Source organism: Bos indicus x Bos taurus, chromosome 1, assembly GCF_003369695.1.
Source record: "Bos indicus x Bos taurus breed Angus x Brahman F1 hybrid chromosome 1, Bos_hybrid_MaternalHap_v2.0, whole genome shotgun sequence".
Lineage (NCBI taxonomy): Eukaryota > Metazoa > Chordata > Mammalia > Artiodactyla > Bovidae > Bos > Bos indicus x Bos taurus.
This window is the reverse complement of record NC_040076.1, coordinates 92,115,093-92,141,391: the sequence shown is the minus strand read 5'-3', so window position 1 is coordinate 92,141,391 and position 26,299 is coordinate 92,115,093. Positions and strand designations below refer to the sequence as shown.

Below are 26,299 nucleotides of genomic sequence, written 5' to 3'. Positions count from 1 at the left end.
AGGATGGTTGTTAATGATATATTAATACCAGAGAAAGTTTTCTAAATTGGAAAAGATTATATATTATGTTGCTCTTTTGTTTGTTTTAATATACTGTGATTAAGAAAACCCAAAATTAGAGTATTAATATGTTTTCATCAAGCCATAAAAACTAAAGACAATTTCCAAAGAGTTGTACCATTTTGTCTTTCTGATACAATGTATTTCATCTGAAAGACTCTGTAGAGAGGAAAAATTCTCTGTTAATAAGTGGGGATTTTTATTTCTGAGATTTTATTCACAAAATATTGGACATAGGGTCTGGATGGAGTCTATTATCAAATAAACTGTCTGGTGGGAGCCGACGGTCAGTGTTTGTGTGAGTATTTGAGTGAGAATCTCCAGGCTTCCTTCTTGTTCCAGTATTCTGACTTATGGTAATATTTGAAACATCCACAAGGAACTAATTCAGGCAAGTTTCTCTAAGAATGTGAGAAAATCACATCTTGAATAATGCATTTCAATAGATGAAACGAGAGTTCATTTCATTTAGTAAACATAATATTGAATTTGGGGTTAGGAAAAGCAAGGGGGATTGATTGAAGGCATTATTTTAGACAAAATGACATGACTTTTCAGCTATCTAGCCCATCCTATACAGTTTAATTTTTAATCAAATGCGGGGATGCAGATGGTAGTTTGCCATCTTATCTAGTTAGATTCTGAGAGGGTTAGAAGGAAAAGTCCTGTGAGACTTGGAATTCCTGTGATTTGTAGCTTGACTTAAGTCTTTTTGTAAGCATGCCTATACCATTTTTATTATGACTCCTTCATTTTCAATGTTTGAGGGATAGTAGAAGCTTACGTTGGTACTAAGACAATGATTATTTCTTGCACAATCATGCCCATAAATGGAATCTTGAGGTCCTTTTAAATAAAAGTTGAGAATTCAGCAGTGGCCTTCAGTCCTCCCCATTGGACAACCCTTTTATTCACCACAAATGAGATATTCTAAAATGTCCTGACCTATATGCATGAGTGTGTGTATATGTCTATATAGATGATGTATGTCACTAAAATTGAGCCAAGAACTTTATTTGATAATAGGTGAATTTAGAAATCTTATCATTTTTGTATTAAAAAAAAAGTTTTGTTTTTCTTATCAAGAAGCTTTGAAATTTATGAGAAAAGAAAGTTGGAAGAGGCTTCCAAATTGGATGAATCTATGGGATCTACCTTAAGTAATTTTTCACTGAAAGCAGAAGAAATTTAAGATAAAAATGCAGAAATATTATTTTATTCTATATTTTGGGAGTTAGGTACTTTATGACCCATTATTTCCTATTACAAAAAGCTTAAGGCAGATGTGAAATTTTCAAATGAGGGAGAAATAATTAGGAGAGCAAAAAGAAAATGAACTAACCCAATGATAGGGCAAGATCTTTTTTCCCTAGTCAGAAGTTTATGCAATGCTGCAAGCTGATCTTGGTTGAAGAAAATGATAGCTTATTTTGGGGGAATAATTTTAAAAGGGTGATGAAAACATAGAGTAGCTTTCAGATATCTCAAAGCTAAGATGAAAATATAAAATTAAAGAGGGAGAGTAAAAAAAAATAAGTGGTTCTGTAATTATGGAATTATTACTTAATATCAAAGTCTATAAATATAAAATGCAGAATAGCATTTGAAGATACAAAATAATAGGGACAGAGTGCCAATATCCTAAAATACTACAAAATATCAATTAATTATTGAGCACCATGTGAGGAAATGTGCTTAGCGTGTTACTATATACAATGTCTCCAATTCTCACAATCATTCTTCAACTGTTTTTATCCCAAATTTAAATTAATATTTAAACAATAACATCAATTACCATGTCACAGAGGTGTTCAACAGAAGAAGCAGGTTTTCAGTCCTAGATGTGTTCTTTCTACTGTGTATTTCTTCCTTTGATTAATCCCTTCTTTCAATAGACATGAGTCACCACGTCCAGTAATGTGTCTTCTGTTTTATCTTTTATTGTGTTTGGTAGTGCATGGCGCAAGGTAAGTGTCCCATTTAGGCTAGCTAAATTAAGGTATATGTATAAACACTTGAAAATGGGAGAAAGATAGGAAAATATTTGTATGTTTGTGTATATATTTGTTCTTGGAATAAAATACTATGATTAAAAATTACTATTTGTGCATTATTGACGTCTAAAAAGTATGAAGAATTTCAGGCTACTTACCCTAAAAAGAACTGATAATATAGTTCTGAAAAGCATTAACTAAAGAATAAAATTCAAAAGCCAACTGATAGATTATCTAATACAACTCCCAATTTAAATTGATCATCTTTGTTTTTCTAATTTATGAACAGGAAATGAGTTTTGACTGTTAAGCACCTGGATGAAGAGTCCTCTGTTCAGCTTGTCAGAGTCCTGTGACCTACAAAGACCCTCTGGTTGCACTAGGATCATTCGACTGAAGTAAGAGCTAATTGTTTTAATTAGAATATGACTTTTACTGTTGAATCAACTTTTAATAAGATGACTTGGCATATGTCTATAATGTGCCAATAGCTGCTAATTTTGAAAAAAAGAGAAGAATGTGAGCATTATTCTGTGACAAAATCTTATGTATTCCAGTTTCTATTCATCTTTTATTTCATGGAAATGAGCCCATTTTGGGGGAAGCACTATCTAAATACTTTAATTTCTGTGTGGCAATCAAAACTGGTACAATTTCCTTGCCTTTGAGGTATCAATTGATTTTTATTCAATTGTAATTTTATTGTAAGGAGTCAAATTATTCTCTTTTGTAACTTAGGTTGATTCATTATTTTATTTTAAAATCATGACAACAGTGCAGTTTGTGTCATGATATGGCACGTTTTTTGCTTTTCTTGTTTATTCCAAGTTTGTACAGGTCTGATGAACTTGTGGGACATCAGTTTATATATGGCCACATGTAGACTATGGACTTCCATTTAGGCATTAGAATATAAAGATACACTTTAAAGAATGTTTATAGTTCTTCCTGGAGAACTCCTATTTTGAGCAGATGATGCTAGTGTATGACTGAAATACTTTTTTTCTGTAAAACAATAGCTGCAATCAATGTTCCACTGCTGGTTCAGGCTTACTATGTAGAAAACTTTAAATGATATGGATGTTGCAAAGGTTCAGAAAACAGCACGGAACCAACAGCTAGGAAATCTGAGGTGATCCAGCATGACCTTCAAAATAGGTAAGGAATTGGCATGAACCATTTCAACCTTCTGACTGTTCTCTAGGTTCTGAAATGAAGGAGTTAGATTAAACAAGGAAAGGTGGCAAATTCTTGAGCCTTGAAGATGAGACATGTAATATATTAATATGAATTGTATGGAGTGGCTGGGTGTGAGACAATAGGGAAGGATGAGTCTATAGGGAGAGAGAGGCTGTGTCTCTTCTAAAGCTGTTGAGGTTCAAGTATTTTAAAGCTGGACAAACAAGTAAATCATCTGGGCTGAGGAAGGGTGAAGCAGAAAGTGGACTGAACTTCACTACTGGATTGAATAAATTCTAAGGTCGTTTCCAACTCAATCTATGTTTGTAAAATTTTGTTTCTATGCAAAACACAATATTGCCTAGTCTTTATTGAGCTCTGTATCTATTCCTTTTTAAGTAATTAAAAATAAATAAGTGAAATAAGATTGAATAGTTTTGGTTTGAATTTCCCTTTGAATTATACATTAGTATTGACGGGAAAGGTGATTTTTGACCATAATAATTCATCAGTTTAATGTTTTATTGTGAGGGTCTTTTTTTTTTCTTCTTTATTGTCCTGGAATGAGAACTTTGACTCCAGGACTATAATACAAGCATAAAACATACTTTGTAAATTACCAGTTTAGTAGCCTCTCTCTTTACGAGTATTTTCACTGAAAAAATCATGTGAACAACCAAAGGAGAGAAATACCACCTGTTTGGGACTAGTTGGATGATTTTTTAAGAAGTATTTTAAAGTCTTAGTGTCTTTTGATTCATGTTTTAACTAATATTTTAAAACATATTTTATATGGAAAAATAATCATTGTAGTTTAAATAAGTATATTTTCTAATGTAAAATTCTTGTTTCATCAGTTTTGCTTTGCAATTTTTTCATTTTTACAACCGTGTTATATATTTCTCTGATCCCATTTAAACCCGTATTTCAGTTGAGATAAGTATATTTTATCAGACGCTAATGGTAATTACACTACAAGCCTAGTAGAAGAAGGGAAGTGGGCCAAGTCAATATATTCTGGGAGTCTTATCTAATCTCTGTGGCACAATTCAAATCAGAATATATGTCTACAAGAAAATTGAACTCATGACTGTGGGGAGCTATGTGTGTTATCCCAGTGTCAAAGGGAAAATTAGAAAGAACTGGGGTTTTAATGCGTTTAGTTGGGCGCTCTCAACAACTTCTTCTTTCTTAGTTATTTTCATAGTTTTAATTTAATAATCATGTGCATTTGTAGAAGTATGCAAGTTACTTCAGGTATGATCATTTTGAGAATGGTTATATTGCATGAGACATGAGATCTTTGAGATAATTTTTTCACTTGTTAGTAGAAATTGCTCCTATGTTAAGATACGTAATTTTGAAATAATATTTTAAAAGGCTTGATGCCCTTTGATTGTTGTTATTCTTCAGTTAAGTCGTGTCTGACTCTATGACCCCATGAACTGCAGGGTGCTAGGCTTTCATGTCCTTCTCCATCTCCCGGAATGTACTCAAACTGATGTCCACTGAGTGAGTGATGCCATCCAACCATTTCATCCTCTGGTGTCCCCTTCTCCTCCTGCCTTCAATCTTTCCCAGCATCAGGGTCTTTTCTAATGAGTTGGCTCTTTGCATCGGGTGGCCAAAGCATTGGAGCTTCAGCTTTAGCATCAGTCCTTCTGATGAATGTGCAGGGTTGATTTCCCTTAGGGTTGCCTGGTTTGTGTACCTGATGCGCAGTGAGTCCAAACAAGTGGAAACGTCAGAGTTTGGAGCAGGGAGAGGTTTGTTGCAGGGCCATGCAAGAACCAGTGGCTTGTGCTCAAAGACTCCAAACTGCAGAAGGGTTTCAGCAAAACATTTTTAAAAGTCCAGTCGGGATGGTGGAGGGTAGGGGGAGAGTGTTACAGAGTATGAGTAATCAGTTCTTGCACAGTTCTCTGATTAGTTGATGGTGATCAGTCCTTAGATGCCAAAATGTCTGTGGGCTACATACTCTTGAACATCAAGTAGTTAATTTCTTTCATTTGGCATTACCTATCTGAAAAAGTTTAGGAAATATGTATAAGATGCTGTTATCTGGGTACTTCAGAGAGACTGTAGCAGAGACACAGGGAGGGGTCTATCCCTAGAAGAACTCATAGAGTCCTACTCAGTTCCACTTTTGTATTAGTTGCTGTAGTCCAGCCATCTTGTCATGTAATGTATTTTCTGTCCATTTCTTTGATAACTGAAAGACTTGCATATTAGTGCCCAAACTGATCAGAACTGGTTAGATCTGTTCTTTGACTGGCCCATTACATCTGACATTAACAAAAAGCGTTAGCTCTTTTTTTCAAACATACTTGATGTCCTCTGAAGGTTGCACATATTGTGGAAAATAAAATAAACAAACAAGTGAAAATGTCAGCAGATAAAATATAAAACAACCTACATGGAGGTTTCTAATAATGTTATTTTATTGTCTTGTCTTATAGAGGCAGTTTGTAAAAAAAAAAATTACCAGTGTGAGCAAGCATTTTTTTTTTCCCATACTCTTTCAGGAATAAATTCATGTGTGTTTATTTTCAGTGCTTTAGTAACACAGAATTATGACCAACCTAGACAGCATATTAAAAAGCAGAGACATTACTTTGCCAACAAAGTCTGTCTAGTCAAGGTTATGGTTTTTCCAGTGGTCATGTATGGATGTGAGAGTTAGACTATAAATAAAGCTGAGCGCCGAAGAATTGATGCTTTTGAACTGTGGTGTTGGAGAAGACTCTTGAGAGTCCCTTGGACTGCAAGGAGATCCTACCAGTCTATCCTAAAAGAGATCAGTCCTGGGTGTTCATTGGAAGGACTGATGTTGAAGCTGAAACTCCAATACTTTGGCCACCTGATGCGAAGAGCTGACTCATTTGAAAAGACCCTGATGCTGGGAAAGATTGAGGGCAAGAGGAGAAGGGGACGACAGAGGATGAGTTGGTTGGATGGCATCACTGACTCGATGAACATGGGTTTGGGTGAACTCTGGGAGATGGTGATGGACAGGGAGGCCTGGCATGCTGTGGTTCATGGGGTCTCAAAGAGTCGGACACGACTGAGCGACTGAACTGAACTGAACACACAGAGTATAAGGACAAAGTAGACATTTAGACAACAAACAATCATTTCTATATTATTTTTCTAGATTTTAGAGAATTGACAGCAGATATGTCTAAACTATTGCTTAGATTATGATTCTCAACATGAAGATAAAGTAACGCAAGCTTCTAAATTGAAGTAGTTAATTGCCACCTTTCTTGTATATATATCCCTCATCAGTGATTCTGAAACTAAGACCCCTCAGACTTGAATTCCCTACATGATATGAAAAATGCTCTGACATGCATTTAACATGGGTTCACCTTTAGCAGTTGACATTTGTTAGTCCTGGCTTTCAAATGAAGTGTTTAATTAAGATCAAAGTGCCATTGTTTTTAATAACCCAGAAAGAATGGGTAGAATTTAAATGTTTTTTTAAAAAACATGACAGTGGATTTAAGAATACTGTCATGCTGTGTGAATATTGCGGTTGTTTAAAAAATTTTATGAAATATTCTTATCAAAATCTAATTTAAGGTTTAATGATGCAGTAAAGTTGAGATGTTCACAAAGAAACTAGAATAATAACAATAAAAATTTAGCCATAGTTGAGTACAATCTAACCAAAATTTTCTGGTCAATTACATTTGATTGGGTTGAACAGTGACAAACTACAAAGTAATTAGAAATCACGTATTAGTGACTTGCTGGATTCTGGAGTCTGTTAAAGGCGTTTTATGCTGCCTGACGTTTACCACCCCTTCCTGAGTCTCTTTAAACTGAAGCAGATGCAATTATCACAATTTTTATTTTTTTTGAGGTTCTCACTAACCTGTTAATAAATGTGATTTGCTGCAGAATTGATTCTCTATTTTATTTTCCTTAAGAGGCAGCCTTTCCTTAGGGTATAGACTAATAAAAAATAAAATAGGGCAGTTAAATGATCTAACAGTAGCATTTCAATGGAAAAATAAAACATAGCGTCACAAATAATCTTCTAACACTCAGAGGCTGTGAATTTCTAACTCAATGGATTGAAATAGACTCTTGCTGATATTCTAGGTTCCATGCAAAGGATAGATAGGGAAGAGCAGTAATGGCAAAAGTCTTGAGGAACTTTTTATAGTCTGTGCATAAGTACTCCCACACCTGCAATGTAATTTCATCTAGATTCTTTAATCTACTCAGAATGAGATTAGCTTTGTTAGGAGAAGACTTATAGTCTATTTCTTTTAAATTACATTTTAATACTATCATTGAAATAGTCTTTTGTTTTGAGCTATACCATGCTTTTGAAATATGTAAAATGCACAAAATAACTATAATAAATATTTAAATTTCATTGTACCATTTATGGTAGAAATGGTAACTTTTATATTATTAGAATCTGTCCTTGAAGATCAAAATTACATTAACTTTTAAAATATTTTCTTTACGAGTGTTGTATTTATCTCAGAAAACAATTTTGAAATAATGTCTTTTCTATTCTAATGAAACAGAAGAACAGTAATCATATTGGGAATCAAAGGTCAGTCATTAAGAGCTAAGTAATATTTTAAAGGGGAAGATTCCCTAACTCATTAACTTCAGCTTTACACAGATAAATCAATTCTTATTTATCTCGTGCCTGATTTCAGAAGTTTTTTGTAAAGCTTTTTTACATAAACTTTTTCGTATAAATTTCAAAGATATCAGCTTTTAACCAAACCATATTAATCAGTTTGGCAGCAATTCATTTAGTACTTGATACTGAACTTTATACTGAAACTTTAAACTTGATACTGAAAATTATCTTAACACACAGTGGCTTTATTTCCTTATATAACTGAAATGCATCTGTAACATTTCCTTGCAAATTTGACATAATGGTCTCTTATTAACTTACATGGTATGGATTTCATACTTTGTATGAAGTCCTTTCTTGTCCTTGAAACATCTTTTTATATTTGTGTTTCCAAGAGAACTGTTTCTAAAATTGATTTTTTTTCAAGCTGAGTGTTCATCTTTTAAATAAAAAGTTAACACTGCTGCAAAGCTCATTCTCTTATTTCTTTTACTCTTTCTTATATAAAATATTCCACCACAGATAACATGTTAGTATTTTTAAAAATACTCTTTAAAACTTTTCAAAGAGACAATTTCATACAAGTATTTATGTGAATTTGTTATATGCCAGACACTATATTGGCTACAAGAAGAACAAAGTTAATTACGCTGTCCTACTTCCCCTCACAATGTTCACTGTTTAATGGGTGTGCAAATAATTACAAGGTAGTGTGATATTGTAGTGTGAGCATGTAGAAAGCAACATAAAGGTGGGATTGATATTTTTTAACTCCCAAATACTTCCAGCTCAGATCAATCTCTTTGGCTTAGATCCAAATAGTAAAATGATTAACTGTTTAGAGAGCCATCTTGTCATACCATTCCAGTCCAAAAAACCCAACATAAAATAGCATAATATAATGTAACATAAGTATATCCATGTCTATGATTACTTTAACATTAGCATATGAAAAATAGGCATTTATGAAATTATATAGTATTACTTATTATTTACCTTTCTGTTACATAATTGTTAGTAAACAAAATTTCAGTAGAATAGTAAAAAATGACAATTAGCAGTAATTAACTGCACTAATAAAAATATAATAATAAAAGCAATATTTTTATGTTTCATTCTTACCTCTGATAGAGCAGTTTATTTTTTGAACTTTTACTGTTTTAAATTTTATAAGCTATATTATTGTTAATCTTTAAGATAAATAAATTTGAGTTTATAAATGAAGAATTTAAAAGCAAAGCTATTAAGTAAGCACATATTACCTCATTTAACACAAAATAACAATTGCATGTTTCTTTCTGTCTCATGATACAGTAAGAGATTTTTACTCTTTATCTTTCCTTTAAAAGCAAAGAATACTTTGCTTTTAATAGAATAATAGCCTCCTAAGATGGTCACTTCCTAATGCCTGGAATTTGTAAATATTTTATGTTACAAGACAAAATGAGATTAAAGTAGAATATAGAATTAAGGTTGTTAATTAACCCCTCTTTAAGATAGGAAGACTATCCTTAAATGGTCAAGTGGACCCAATGTAGTAATCAAAGGACCTTTAAATGTGAAAGAGGGAGGTAGAAGAGTTAGTGTCAGAGTGATGTGATAAATAGATTAAACCAGACCTTGGTTGCTTTGAAGATATGAGGGACTCCAAGAAAAAGAATGAAGGTGGCCTCTGGAAACCTGAAAATCAAGAAAACAGATTCTTCCCTATAGCATTTAGAAAGGTAAAGTAAACCATGGTAATAGCCTGATTTTTAGCCCTGATGCCTTTATTTTAATTCAGTGAGTGTCATTTCAGAATCCTGATCTCCAGAATGGTAAGAAAATAAATTTGTGTTATGTCAGTAAGTTTGTGATAATTTGTTATGGCAGCAACAGAAAACTAAAATACAATGGGCAAAGTCTAGGTCTTATCTGGACAAGATAACATTCTTTATCTTCTCTGTGGTTTTACAGTATCCTTATAAAAATCGAGAAGGTGATTTTAAATTCCATTTTCCAAATCAAAGCATCTAAGAACAAGAGGAAATTTTTTTTTCATTGTTGAAATGATTCAGTTCATCACTTGATATACTGTAAAAAGCATGATTGTTGTTAATGAGGTCTGACAGTCAGGTCTGTGCTGCACTGCTGCTAAGTCACTTCAGTCGTGTCCGACTCTGTGCGACCCCATAGATGGCAGCCTACCAGGCTCCCCCGTCCCTGGGATTCTCCAGGCAAGAGTACTGGAGTGGGTTGCCATTTCCTTCTCCAATGCGTGAAAGTGAAAAGTGAAAGGGAAGTTGCTCAGTCGTGTCCGACTCTTAGCGACCCCATGGACTGCAGCCAACCAGGCTCTGCTGTCCACAGGATTTTCCAGGCAAGAGTACTGGAGTGGGGTGCCATTGCCTTCTCCGGTGCTGCACTAGGCCAGCACATCTATTATCAAAATTTTCTCCTTTTGTTTGCCTACATGCAACCTCTGATTCAGGAAATGTATCTTTATTTATCTTGATAGAATAATCAGCTGGATGGCAGTGGGTGTGTTTACTCTTGTGGTGTGCTCACAGACTACAGTGTCTATTTTTGACTGAACATTGGTGTTTTGGGTGGAGATTAAAAAAAAAAAAATTGCTTTAGAAGTACTTGCTTGCTTAACCTAGGATTTGCAAAATTTAGGCTCTAAGTGCTTTCATATCCCCTTTTCCACCATGTCCAATGCCAAATCCTTTCTGCCTTTGGTCTAGAGTGCTCTACCTTGGTTACTTTACTTTCTAATCAAATTGTATGTGTCTTTCTAGCTATTATTAACATAATACAGTTGTCTGGATTGTCCCAACATTGGTATTATTATAATCCACACATTTCATTATCTGAACTTTTGGCCACAAGAGTTTTGTGGACACAATATTCACAATGCTAAAATTAAATTACTCTTACCTTCAAACAGAGTACATAGTCAGTCCACAGGCAAAAGTGAAAGATAACTGTTAATGCTCACAATTACAATACACTTAGGTTTCAACCATAAGTAACATCACTCAGAGTCTTACAGTGATGGATACTTCATTATTATGAACTAAAATCAGAGTTGGCAGTAACTACTGAAAGTGAATCATCTATACCATATCCATTTGCAGCTAAAAAGAGATTACTTTAAGGCTCAAGTTTTGAGAGGTGCCATATGGATTATGACTAGAAAAGGTCAGTTTTCATTCCAATCCCAAAGAAAGGCAATGCCAAAGAATGCTCAAACTACCACACAATTCCATTCATCTCACACGCTAGCAAAGTAATGTTCAGAATTCTTCAAGCCAGGCTTCAACAGTATGTGAACTGTGAACTTTCAGATGTTCAAGCTGGATTTAGAAAAGGCAGAGGAATCAGAGATCAAATTGCCAACCTCCGCTGGATCATTGAAAAAGCAAGAGTTCCAGAAAAACATCTGCTTCTGCTTTATTAATCAGGAAGATCCTCTGGAGAAGGGAATGGTAATCCACTCCAGTATTCTTGCCTGGAGAATTCCATAGATAGAGAGCCCGGTGGGCTATAGTTCATGGGGTTACAAAGAGTTTGACACAACCAAGTGATTAACATGGAAATGAAGTCAGACAAACCTGAATCATTGGTCACTCTAAGACCAGTGAATAGCTTTAGATATAATTAATATTCAACATGTCTGAAAATTAGCCTTCTTTGCCATAGCTCAGTTGGTAAAGAATCCGCCTGCAATGCAGAACATCCCAGTTCAATTCCTGGGTCTGGAAGATCCACTGTAGAAGGGATTGGCTACCACTCCAGGATTCTTGGGCTTCCTTTGTGGCTCAGCTGGCAAAGAATCTGCCTGCAATGCAGGAAACCTGGGTTCAATCCCTGGGTTGGGAAGATACCCTGGAGAAGGGAAAGGCTACCAACTCCCATATTCTGACCTGGAGAATTCCATGGACTGTGCAGTCCATGGGGTCACAAAGAGTTGGATACTTTCACTTTCCCATAGATAGGATTATAGTATATTTTCTTTCTTGGTGTATTCCACTAAATTGATCAAACCCAGAGCATAGTAATCATCACATTACATTACTTAATCCCCTTTCAGTAATTCACTAAGTCCTAAGACATATTTTAAATTAATTTTTCATTTCATTTTATAAATATGGAATACCTTCCTATAACTCCAAAAAGTATAAATATTAAAAGATGTACAGAGAAAAGTTTGTCTCTCTGCTACCTGGTCCCCAGTCTTTCCAGTGTCCACTCAGGTTAAAGCAGTTATTACTATGATCAATTCTATATGCATCTTTATGAATATACATGTGAAGACGATAGCATTTTTTAATTCTGTCTTCCTTGCCACAAATCATTATTATTTGAAAAAGAGATGAATGGTCACCATATTGCAGTCAGAGGTCCTTAGCAATTCTACAATGCATCTGGGTAAATATTTGCCAGCCTATTACCTTGAAGTTAGGGGGGAAAAATAGTAGATTGAAATAAGTTGAATTAAGTCCTAGTTCCACTCTTTGGGTAGAACTCCCCAGTGTTTGTCCTCTATGGATTTTGAATTTTTAGCTTTACCTTCTGGAAGGATCTTTCATTTTTTTGTCCTCCTCTGTTACGTAAAGAAGGTATTGGAAAGTATTCACTTATTGGTGGCTGAGCGAGCAGCTTTCTTAGCCTGCTTCCTTCCAACAGAAAGTTAGCAGCTTAGTTCTCTTTTACCTGTCTCATCTAGTCATAGTCACTTTGCAGATACAACTCTCTCCAAACTCTTTTGCCCCCAAGTATGTTTGATCTCAGCCAACCGGATATGTTGGAAGTCAGTTGACTCCCTTAGGTAGTCTATGCACACAATCATATTTTTATGTTGTCTGTAGTTAGTAATAACTTTACCTCTTCCTTTCCAAAAATTTATTTATGATTTTTTAAAATTTTAACTTTTTTGACTTATGTTTCCAGTACAGTGTTAAGTAATACTGATAACTGGGAGGTTTTCTTGCTTTTGATTTTGTTAATAATGCTTCTGGTGTTATCTTACTAAACATGATAGTATATTTGGGCTAAGTAAGATATCAATAACCTCAGATGTACAGATGACACCACCCTTATGGCAGAAAGTGAAGAAGAACTAAAAAGCCTCTTGATGAAAGTGAAGGAGGAGAGTAAAAAAGTTGGCTTAAAGCTCAACATTCAGAAAACTAAGATCATGGTATCTGGTCCCATCACTTCATGGCAAATAGATGGGGAAACAGTGGAAACAGTGTCAGACTTTATTTTTTTGGGCTCCAAAATCACTGCAGATGGTGATTGCAGCCATGAAATTAAAAGACACTTACTCCTTGGAAGGAAAGTTATGACCAACCTAGATAGCATATTAAAAAGCAGAGACATTACTTTGCCGACAAAGGTCCATCTAGTCAAGGCTATGGTTTTTCCAGTGGTCATGTATGGATGTGAGAGTTGGACTATGAAGAAGGCTGAGCACCGAAGAATTGATGCTTTTGAACTGTGGTGCTGGAGAAGACTCTTGAGAGTCCCTTGGACTGCAAGGGGATCCAACCAGTCCATCCTAAAGGAAACCAGTCCTGGATGTTCATTGGAAGGACTGATGCTGAGGCTGAAACTCCAGTACTTTGGCCACCTCATGTAAAGAGTTGACTCATTGGGAAAGACCCTGATACTGGGAGGGATTGGGGGCAGGAGGAGAAGGAGACGACAGAGGATGAGATGGCTGGATGGCATCACTGACTCGATGCACAGGAGTTTGGGTGAACTCCAGGAGTTGGTGATGGACAGGGAGGCCTGGCGAGCTGCGATTCATGGGGTCGCAAAGAGTCGGACATGACTGAACGACTGAACTGAACTGAGATATATTATATAAAGTAAATTCTCATCAGTTCTATTTTACTGACTACTTAATTCAAAATGGTTATTGAATTTTGACAAATGGCTTTAAAGGGAGTAAAGTATTTTTCTGAAATCTATTAATTTGCCAAAAAAATTGTTGTAGATTTCCTAATATTGAAAATTCTTAAATTCTTGGAATAGACCTTACTTGGTCATGGTGTAATGTTATTTTTGTGTACACCTAGATTTTATTTGCTAATAACATTGGATTTAGGGTTTTTGCTTTTAAATTCATAAGTGACATTGACTGGGTTCCTATGTGTGGATATATGCAATCTTTGTTGGACCAGGATGTTCTCTTCACTACCCTACATTCTGGAGGGATTTTAGAAGCATTGAAATTGTTTGCTCTTAAAAATAAAAAAATTTCCACATAAAACCATCTGAGACTGCTGCTTTTGGATTTCTCTATTGACATATTTCTCTATTTCTTCTATACAAATCTGTATTTAGATTTTTCTGTCTCTTCTGAAGTCAATTTTGACAAATTATGTTGTCTCAGAAAATTATCAATTTTATCTAAATTTTCAAGTTTACTCATAAAGTGTTTAACAACATAGCCTATTAGATAGATTCTTTTAAATATATTCTGACTGTGGTTATTTATCTTTTATCATTTATTTTGTATGTTTCTACTTTATTCCTTTTTTAAAAAAAAATTAGGCTCACTAGTGATTTTCTTCTTTTCAAATAACTGCTTTTTAAATTTATTTATTAATTTTGCTATTTTTGCTTTCTTATTTTCTGCTTTTTCTTTTCTTAATTTGTTCCCTTTGCTTCAGTATAATTTGACATTTCTTTTATGAACACTTGAAGTAGATTTTCAATATATTATTAGAAATTTTTATGAATAATACACTTAATAATTATCCCTTAAGTAACATGTTTAACTTTTAAGAACTATATTTTGTAGGAGGAGTAGGAGTTACATAGTCCATACTATATATATATATATATCTATATATAGTTATCTCCTCACCGCCGACCTTCCTGACCTTCAACGTGGGATAGCTCCTCTAGGCCCTCCTGTGCCCGAGCAGCCACGGTGTGGGCTTGGTCCACTTTGGCCACCTCATGCGAAGAGTTGACTCATTGGAAAAGACTCTGATGCTGGGAGGGATTTGGGGGCAGGAGGAGAAGGGGACGACAGAGGATGAGATGGCTGGATGGCATCACTGACTCGATGGACGTGAGTCTGAGTGAACTCCAGGAGTTGGTGATGGACAGGGAGGCCTGGCGTGCTGCGATTCATGGGGTCGCAAAGAGTCAGACACGACTGAGTGACTGAACTGATCTGATCTGATCTGATATATAGTTATAATATATATAGATATATAGTTATATATAGAGGCATAAAGCAGCATGGCATATTTTGCTAGAGCAAAACATTTGAATGGGATACTACTGTAGATTAAACTGAGCCAGATTATAGAAGGGCTCTTTCCAGATTTATTTCTGTATACTCTGATATTCTCTAGGCCAGGATACTGGAGTGGGTAGCCTTTCCCTTCACCAGGGGGTCTTCCCAACCCAGGTGTGGAAAGTGGGTCTCCTGCATTTACCAGCTGAGCCACAAGGGAAGCCCAAGAATACCAGAGTGATACCCTATCCCTTCTCCAGTGGATCTTTGCAACCCAGGAATCGAACCATGGTGTCCTGCATTGTAGGCAGATTCTTTACCAACTGAGCTATCAGGGAATCCCTTTTTCACTCAAGGGATATAACACTCTCATTAATAATGACTGCTAAGTCAGTTTTTCATGACTTACATCACTTAGCCCTCACTACCATTCTTTGTGAGAGGTTTTATTATCTTTATATTTTGCAACAAGGAAACTGACACTAAGAAAAGGTAAGTGCCTCTTCCAAATTTATGTAACTACACTATGGCAGAGCTAACACTTAAATTAATTATTACCTTTAACCATTGAATCGAGACTTTTTGAGTATGTGGTAATGATCTTCTCCATTTTCTCAGAAATCTGATCAAATTAAGATTCAAAAAACTTTTGCTTTTCTTAGTTTGGTACACATTTTTGTTACATTAGTGTGAAAGGCCAGATATCTTCTCTCAAAATGTTTGAGCTGCCTCTTCTTGGCTTTTGCCCTAACCACATAATAGTCTGCAGAATAATCCGGTTCTGCATACTTGAAGATAATTTAACAGAGAGAGCAAAGCATCTGGTAGGTCTTGAGAGAAGTAAGATATATTTCCTATTTCTAATGACTATTAGAAATTATTTTCTTATAATACTTATTTAATAAAACTGCAAAGTGAATAGTTCACTCTTGGGTTTAATAATCCTCATCAGATTAAGGTATTTGCCTGATACATAATAGCTAGAATTTCTAATCAGAATATCTGTTTCTCCATAGTTATCTTATAATGTCTGTAATTCCACTTGCTAATATGGTCCCCAGTATGAGTCTACATATGCACTACTCTGCTGTTGCAATTTCTAAGCAGTAAATTTGTTCATAGGTCCATTGTGTAGGCTGAGGTTTTAAGGTTGTAGCCTGCTGTGTTTATTGACCTATTTCTTAATAATTCCATACAGGCAATCACACGATTCACAAACTTGAAGGGAAGAAGCACACACATTACCATCATCAGGAGATTGAAGTAGCCATGCGTTCAGAGGCTATACTAAGAATTTTAGCCTGGTTTGTGTTATGTAGAATCATTGTGAAGCACCACAGAGAGACTTTTAAACAAATCAAAATTACAGCTTTCTTGCTCTAAAATATAAATATTTCTTTAAAGAGTCCTTTTGGTGTTTGCCTAAGGTTGTTTTCCCCTTCAGTTTGAATAGGATGTGAGATTTTCTAAGTCCAAATTAGGTGATTAGCCAAGCAGTATTCAGTAACATTCAGTCTTTGCTCTCAAATGTGCTTTTTCCACTGCATGGCTCTGCGGAGTGTCTGGACTTCTGCTATGAATTCCGCACCAGGCAATGTTCAGCTATTCTGATGTCACCTCTGCTCCATCTACTGGAATAATGGTTTTTACTACGTACATTCTTTAGCAAAATCACTATTTTTATAATGGCTTTTTAAGAAACTTTGTCAAAAATCTGGTGCCAAAGAGCATTAAAATTATTGTTAAATTGAGAAAACTCAGAGCAGAATTAAGATGAAACTACTAAATTAATCCTATTCTTTTGTGCTCAAATATATGAAGCAGTTTTTTCTTTAGTCTTAGAAAGATAGAGCACTGTTTTGCACCAAGGGAGAAACTTAGGCATGAGAGCAGAAAAATAGGTGAATTTTGAAATACGGTTGGTCCTGCAGGGTTGAATTTGTTCAGATTCCTGATCTCACAACCTCAGTGAGCTATTTGTTCTCAGATATTCCCTGACCTCTTGTTTCTCCTTGTCTTTGTCCATGTTGTTCTTTCTTCTTAGAGCCCTTTTCTCAACTTTGCTTACTTGGAAAACTCCTATCTCCCATTTTTCAAGATTCCTGACAGTTCTTTTCTATTTCCTAATACCCTTTGGCAGAAAAAAAAAGACCTCACTTCTTTGTGTTCCCATAGTATCTCCAATCTATTTCTGCTTTTGCATTTTTCACAAAATAATTATCTGTATACATATCTGTCTTCCTTCATAGCGTCAGAATGCCTGTAAGGGAATAGAACTGTGTTATTATCTTCTCTGATCAGCTGCCTTTGTTAAGGGGGGTAAGTTCTAATACTTGGAGATGACTTTGCTTGAAAAGTGTTTGGATAGAAATACTCAAAACCAGAGAAGTTAAGCGAAACACCTTTGTTCTGCATAAGAATAGCTAAATATTTTGGGTGGGTGATAACACAGAGATCAAATACAGGGATTTCATGGCTGAGGCAGCCAGTTAGCAAGGCTGGGGCATCAATGAGGACTGGTAATATTGCACAGTAGTCTGATTAAGATGCTTAGCCAGAGAGAATTTAGACATGACTTCAGAGCATGCTGGAAGTGGGATCCTATGGCATGTGAAATGCTTATCTTTTCCTCTGACTTTTCTACAAAATAGTTTACCATTGATTTTTGCTGCTATCGCATATTTTTTTGGAAACAACAAGAGGTGCTATATTTTTCTTTTAGGTTGGCCTGGGGAGTAAGCAGAGATTACATGTCTGGGGATAGCCAGACCTCTTGTTCACAGTGAAAACCTCAGAATTGGCAGAAATACCTGGGACATGCTGGTATTCAAGGAATAGATGAATAAAGGAATGGATGATGAATTCTTAGCAAAATGCAGGAGGAGCCAGTAGAGTAATTGATGTTACCTTTGTTTTCAGAAATTATAATTTCTTTAAAATTAGCAAGGGAGGGAAAAAGTACATACTAGCCTGAAAAGTTACTACCATTGTTCCTTGAAGCTATAGGAAGCTAGGTCTACAAGTTGGCACCCTCACGTGCCTCTGGACCATCAGCAGCTCACAGTAGGGACCAACAAGGGGCCTTGTCCTGTTTCCTTTCAGTCCTCAAAAAGGAGACGATCACAGTGACCCAGTTGGACATTTTAGAATCTCTTCTCATCCTCTTGATGAAATGCATATCTCCCCAGGGTACAATATAGTTTATGTTTTTTAAGGAGGCAGCATGATTTAGCAAAAGACAACAGAGGAAATATGTTTAGTTCCTTGTACCAATACCTTCTCACCTTCATTAATTATTAATGGAATGCTGCTGCTGCTGCTAAGTCGCTTCAGTCATGTCCTACTCTGTGAGACCCCATAGACGGCAGCCCACCAGGCTCTACCGTCCTCGGGATTCTCCAGGCAAGAACACTGGAGTGGGTTGCCATTTCCTTCTCCAATGCATGAAAGGGAAAAGTGAAAGTGAAGTTGCTCAGTCGTGTCCGACTCTTCGAGACCCCATGGACTGCAGCCCACCAGGCTCCTCCGTCCATGGGATTTTCTAGGCAAGAGTACTGGAGTGGGGTGCCATTGATGGAATAATAACATATAAAACTAGTAAAGAGCTAGGGATGTAGTAGAGGCTCAGTGATCTTTCTCTTTCCTCCCTTATCGTTGGCTGTGCCATTGGCATAAGAAGTCATCAGATACGTCAATGGTCAAGGTCGAGAGAGTGGGTAAAGTACATTCACAGGAGCACTTAAGCGTAGCATCCTGGACACAGAACAAGTACTGAAGAAGGTGGGGCTCAGGCTCCGAAAACAGACGTTACCCCTTGCCCAGTGTTGCCTTGTGCTTGCCTTTGGGGTGGCCTTTTGCCATGTTGTCATCAGCTGCTTAGCAGCTAAGGGAAACTGTCCAGGAATACCAGCTTCATGCTCGTCCAGTCCCTGCTTAACCTATGGAGATTACTATAGACTGAATATGTGTCCTTTAAAATTTGTATGTTGAAATCCTAACCCCCAAGTTAATGGTGTTAGGAGGTGGAAACTTTGTGGGACCCTCATGTCTAGGTCATGAAGGTAGAGCCCTGATTATTGGGATTCGTGCTCTTATAAAAGAGATGCCAAATACCTAGCTCATCCCTTCCACCATGTAAAGATACAAAGAGAAAGTGTTGTATATGAACCAGAAAGCTGGCTCTTCACCAAGCACTGAATCTGCTAGTGGCTTGATCTTGGAATTCCTAAGCTCCAGAGCTGTGAAAAATTCCTGTAGTTTATCAGCACCCCCATCTGCAGTATTTTGTTACAGCAGCCTGATTGGACTACGACAGAGACCCTTTCTAATTGTTGGATGGCTTAATGGTCTTGTCTTGTAATGAATATTTGGTTTGTCTAGGATGGGTTTAACAACTTATTTTCATTTGCATCATGAAAAGGCATACTTCTTCATACTGCTGCATCAATTAGTTTACTAAGAATGGAACTCAAATAACAGTTTACAATGAGATTAATTGCTGTTCCCTACTGGGCATTATCCAGACAGTGTTCTTTATCTATAAAAATGCCTATGTCCATAATTTAGAACAGATTTTAGAAAAATATGTGTATGCAAATCAGGGTGCCAGCAAACATTCTATCTAGTTATAATGGAAGTACTTTCATCCATATATTTTTTTCTTCTGGTGGTAGAAAACATAAGATTTGTTTCTCAAGAAATTTATAATTAACTAGAAAATCTGTTTTGCATTTTTGCTACTGAAATTATTTGTGTATTTGGCAACTGAGATTAGTCTACTGTTTGCATTACTTTGTAATGCCTACACTCAATGCTGTGTTGTCAATTTGCATTCAGTCAGTTTATCTGAAATGATTCAGATGTTTTAAATGTACTTGTTTTTAGACAGGAAAAATAGATCATGTATCCATTTTACAATTTACATGAAAGATCCAGATGCAAATTTATTTGCCTATTCAAATTTTTATCATAACTTTTAAGAGAAGAAATTCTCATTTTCCACCCAGGTTGATATGAACATGGTGTGTTGCCTTATTAATTGGTAAATATACAGTTACGAAGATGCTCATGTATTCTCAAAGTTTGTTGTTAGGTCTTGAAAAAGAGGAATATACAAAAGTTAGGAGCAGGAATTGTGTGTGTTTCACATTTTCATGGCTTAAAACTAATTAACAATTTGTTTTCCAGTAAAGTAAATTTTTAATTATCTCTAAGTATATCTGTTGGTAGAATTTTAGAATTAGGGCCAGACTAAATCTAGTACTGTATCTCCTGTGCTGTGAAATACAGTGATCATAACTTTTATTTCACTAATCTTTTGGGTTTTCAAAACATTTAAAGTGCATCTTATTTAAACTTCCCATTCCCTGTAGATAGGGCAGGCAAAATTTTCACATTTTCAGTTCAGTTCAGTCACTCAGTCATGTCTGACTCTTTGCAGCCCCATGGACTGCAGCATGCCAGGCTTCCCTGTCCATCACAACTCCCGAAGCTTACTCAGACTCATGTCCATCAAGTTGATGATGCCATCCAACCATCTCATCCTCTGTGATTCCCTTCTCCTCCCATCTTCAATCTTTCCCAGCATCAGGGTCTTTTCAAATGAGTCAGTTCTTCACATCAGGTGGCCAAAGTGTTGGAGTTTCAGATTCAGCATCAGTCCTTCCAATGAATATTCAAGACTGATTTCCTTTAGGAGGGACTGGTTGGATCTCCTTGCAGTCCAAGGGACTCTCAAGAGTCTTCTCCAACACCACTATTCAAAAGCATCAATTCTTCGGCGCTCAGCTTTCTTAATAGTCCAACTCTCACATCCATACATGACTACTGGAAAAACCATAGTTTTGATTAGATGGATCTTTGTTGGCAAAGTAATGTCTCTTCTTTTTAATATGTTGTCTGGGTTGGTCATAGCTTTTCTTCCAAGCAGCTAGTGTCTTTTAATTTCACGGCTGCAGTCACCATCTCCTGTGATTTTGGAGCCCAAGAAAATAAAGTGTGTCACTGTTTCCCCATGTATTTGCCATGAAGTGATGGGACTGGATGCCATGTGGGAGAGAATTTAATTACTCATTTGTTTATAATGTCACCAAGAGCAGGCCACAGAGCTTTGTCATGTAGGCAGCTGCATGTGGACATGTACTGGACAGCCTCTGCCGGGATCTTGCCATCCTTGTTGCTGCTTTCTAGGTGTGTAGGTTTAAAATGCAGCCATTTGTCATGGATTTTTAGTTAGAGCTAACAATATTATGAGCATAGGCATCCATTCCTCTTGGAGAAGAAATTTCTCCTTGTCATTGCTAACTAAATGTATATATATACTCATTTTGAATTATGGTTCTGTTGTCTTAGTTTTTCTTTTTAAATTTATTTCCAATTTTTGCTCATTGTGTGATTGTCCAAATCTAGTAAACAGGGACAAAGAAAGGAATAATTTCTTTTTTGGACAAAACCAGTGTGTGATCTCTTAATTCCTAATGATCCCCATAGAGCTGGTATAGTACCGACACGTTCTTCATTGGCCCTTTGAATATAACTTTCCCTTTCTAATCTCTGATCCTAAAGCCTCTAACAGCAGTGCACACTGCAGGCTGTCACCTAGTCTCATATTTCATGTTGTCTTAAATCTCTTCTACGTCTAAGGAAAATAATTATTCCAAGTGAATTCTGCTGTACCAGAATCCATTTACAAGTGGTTAGCAGGATCTACCTTATAATGATAATTGAATTTGATTATTCTGATTTGAAAATTTTCATGGATCCCCTGTTATTAATTATTTTATTAAAGCGATTTGATATTTTTTTACATTGGTAAGAGTTTAAAAAAACTATGATGCCTGCAAATTGTAAGAGTAACTAGAAGCTGCCAAGTTCCTATTTTAAGAAAGTGCTAAACATGGAAGAAAAGATATTTTTAATATCTCATAGTAGAAAAATTACAAAACTCACTATATGACATGTAAAATGCATTTTTGACAATATTTTAGAAGCAAATTTTATAAGCAAATGCTTTGAATCATGTGTGCTGCTACTGTGCTCAGTTGCTCAGTCGAGTCTGACTCTGCAATCCCATGGGCTGTAGCCCACCAGGCTCTGCTGCCATGGAATTTTCCAGGCAAGAATACTGGAATGGGTTGCCATTTCCTATTCTAGGGGTTCTTTTCAACCCAGGAATTGAAAGCATGTCTCTTGCATCTCCTGAATTGCCAAGCAGATTATGTGTAAATGCTCATATGTGTTATCATTTATCTAACAGAATATAAAGGATGCTATTATATTTGGATTCTCTTTGCAGGTAACTATTATGTTTCATATTTTTAAAACTTTCACATTTCTATGGCTGTATGTTCAATGCTAACCCTTTCAAATCTGTAATCATTAATATTATATATATATATATTTTTTCTAATTTTATTTTATTTTTAAACTTTACATAATTGTATTAGTTTTGCCAAATATCAAAATGAATCCACCTTTTAAGCCCTATTGAATGTTTCCAACTTTTTCATGAAAGAAAATGATGCATCTATAGGAAATACTTTTTGAATACATATCTTCTAATTTATTTGAGATTTTCTCCTATATACATATTGAAAATTTTTAAATGACTTCAAAGTCACTTATTACATGAAAAGCATTTTTCATTTAAAAATCTGACATTTAACATGGAGTAATTTGGAAATAAATCTTTGGTAATGGTACTGAGAAAGAGAAACTACTGGGATATATTTTTGGAAGAAAATAGTTTTTAATTCAGTATATTTGAAAACACATCCTTATGCTTTTTTATTTTGTCAGAAATAATAAATGTAGGAGACTTTGGTATATTAGGAAGAGAGAGGATACGTGTTACATAGTTGAAACAGTTCTGAAATTCACCATTGCAGTCATTTGAAATTTAATGCCCTGTTAAAAAAAGATTAGGAGTTAAATCAATTATCCCCCTTTTTATTTTTTATTATTTTCCCAGTATTTAAATGCTGGGGGAGATGACTGTTGTGTCATTGTAGTAATATTGCCAGGATAGAGGGTTATTTTTCTTTCATTCAAATCTTGAAATGATTATTCAAGTTTCTGTAATTACATGGATAGATGATTGCCACTGATCTGACAAAGTACATCTTGAGCTTTTGGTATTTAGAAAAATAAGATATTTGACTCTTGTTCCTGTGTTTTATAAATACCTGGAAAGCACAATCTGAAGATATTTTGAAATCTTTATATTACTTCAGATAGCATATCACAGTCAATAATTTATTTATGCTCCATTATTTGTGGTTATAAGGCATGATATGGCTTGGATTCAGTTTGTCTTCCTGAACTTTTAAAAAAATAATTGTATTTATTTATTTATTTTGACTGTGCTGGGTCTACACTGCTTCACTGACTTTTTTCTAGTTGTGACAAGTGGAGGCTACTTACTCTGTAGTTGTGGGAATGGGTTTCTCATTGCAGTTGCTTATCTTGCCACAGAGCATGGGCTCTACGGTGTGTGGGCTCAGTAGTTGTGGCTCACGAGCTTAGTTGGTCCCCAGCATGTGGAGTCTTCCTGGATCAGGGATCAAACCAGTGTCTCCTGCATTGGTAGCCAGGTTCTTTACCACTGAGCCACCAGGGAAGATCATCCTGAACTTTTGAGCCAAATTTCTAAAGCTTAGCAGTAAAAGTACATTTGAAATAAACATGACTTACATGTACAAATCAGGTAATTACTTACAGAGCTACCTACCAATTAGTCACTTATTGATGCAATTAGCTGGATGTACAGCTAATTAGGGGTAAAGAAAATATATGTCAGTTCAAAAAGAGGAAAACCTAAAATCTAGCTTAATGGTTAGTTTCACTTAAGATAAAGAATCCTTGTTCTCAGGCAAATCTAAGTGTTTGAGTACTATATTAAAATATGATAACTTTTTCTGGTTTCACACAGGTGGCATTCCTAGTTCAGATCTTAGAAGGAATTATTAATGCTTTGGGGAAATGTGGGTCATTTTTATGCTGACTCATTTTTTCCCATTTTATTTTGTTTATGTTTGTTTATTCTTTCAGGTATCTTGAGGTATAATTACCTATAAAACTATTATATATTTAAATTGTACTTTAAGATGATTTGATGTATATCATGAAAGGATTCTCCCTCCCTTTCTTTAGTTAATGAATACATCTATCATTAGATAAATTCTTTGTGTGTATGTATGACAACAATTAAGTTCTACCCTGTGACCAAATTTCAGTTAAACAGAGTTATTAATTATAGTCACCATGTTTTACATTAGATTTTCAGAACTTTTTTACATTATAGGTGAAAGTTTGTGCCTTGGTACCAACCTCACCCTGTTTTTTCCTACTCCCCAGCTCGTGGAAACCATTTTTATACTCCGTTTCTATGACTATTTTGTTTTGTTTTAGATTCCGCAGATAAGTGATACCATGAAGTGTTTATCCTTCTCTGTCTGACTTATTTTTCACTTAGCATAATAGCCTCAAAGTCCGTCCATGTTGTCACAAATGGCAGGATTCTTTTTTTTTTTTTCCAGTGGCAGAGTAGTATTCCATTGTGTATATACCACATATTCTTTATCCATTCACTTATACAAGGACACTCAGGTTGTGTCCATATCTTGGCTATTGTAAATAATGCTTCAATAAATATAGGACTGCAGATAACTCTTCAATGTCCTGTTTTCATTTCCATCATATATATACCCAGAAATGGTTTTATTGGATCAAACATTAGTTCTATTTTTAATGTTTTGAAGAACTTACATACTGTTTTCCATAATGACTATACCAATTTACATTCCTGTCAACAGTGCCTAAGGATTAAAACATTGGGATGACCTCATTTTATTATATTATATATTAACATAATATTATATAAATACATATGTAAATATTTTATATTCTACATTGATTTGACTGTATCTTGAAAACATTCTATGAATTTAAATTTATAATTCTATTCAGAGGGATATATGAATATAATAATTAATATAAAAAATCTTAGTTTTTATGCACTGAAGCAGATCATTAAAAGAGAAAGATATTGAAGTAGCATTCATCACAAACTCATTCTTTGACTGTAGCAGAGAAAGTTCAGTGAGTTTGCAATATATCTATTGTTAATGGGGTAGAAAATAAAGAATATCTATGAAAATGGTCAAGTTGTTGAAAATTATAAGGTGAAAATAATTTGAAATTGGATTTTTTAAGGTCTGTATATTTGTTGTGTTTTTTTTCCCCTGCTGGTTGGAAACTCAAAAATTAAAACCCAAAGCCATTTTAAATCCATAACATTTTAGAGAAGGTTGGAAATAAAATTAACTGATCAACTTCCCCCTCTGATTTAAGTTAGGAAACTGAAGCATAGAAAGAGAAAGTAGAATAATAGAGTGTTAGAAGAGACCATGGAAGTATCTAATCCAACCTGCTTTTTGTGATTCAAAGAGGCTAAAAAATTTCCCGGGTGCCAAGATTTAATTACTACCGGAACCTGTTCTGTCCACTGGCCACCTTCTTTCCACTATCTACTGTTTTCATTAAATTAAGGTTACACATCATTATTCACTCACCTTCTGGACCCTAAGTAGAATTGCAGATGGTGATTTTTGTGGTCATATATGCCATAGTTCATTATTTTTGCTTCAATCCTCCTGAGACTTAGAAATTGACAACAAACAAAACACATATCTCACTGCCATTAGAATGTCAAGGTTGACAGTTCTTAAGAATTAATTTGTAGAAATTTTGATCATTAGTAAAAATAGTCACCAGTAACTTGGGATTAGATGAGAGTAAGGATATGTACTCTGGCAATAGTGGGAGTGGGAGTGGAGAGGAGGGGAGAAATAAGATGAATGATTAAACAGATAGAAGTAGAAGTGGTAGTCTTCTTGTGGTGCGAGTCTTATTTGGACTTTGAAAGATGATCTGAAGCAAATAGGGCCAAAATTTGTTACGGAGGACTTGAAAATTATATATGTACAGATTGCTTCCTACTTGTCTTTATTTCTTTTCTGTTTCTATGACAGCGTGAAAATAATACAAAGACGCATTAAGTGCCCGGAAAAATTAAAGCCAACCAAGTGACTGAATTTGAACTGAATAATACACACACACACACGCCAAGACACACATTCACAGCTTTGCTATGGACAAATTAGTGTTGGAATTTTTGTGAAATATTTGAACTTATTTTGTCATCTAAAGAAC

The 26,299-nt window shown here is 35.4% G+C and overlaps 1 protein-coding gene across 2 annotated transcripts in view; it reads left to right on the top strand.

Moving 5' to 3' along the window:
* The window catches only part of NAALADL2 (N-acetylated alpha-linked acidic dipeptidase like 2), a 1,546,902-nt gene that overhangs the window by 320,128 nt on the left and 1,200,475 nt on the right, over positions 1-26,299 (top strand). For both annotated transcript variants that reach the window (XM_027540660.1, XM_027540668.1), the window contains one exon: positions 2,344-2,452. The gene's annotated coding sequence lies outside the window, so the exon portion shown is untranslated. The remainder of the gene's footprint in view (positions 1-2,343; positions 2,453-26,299) is intronic.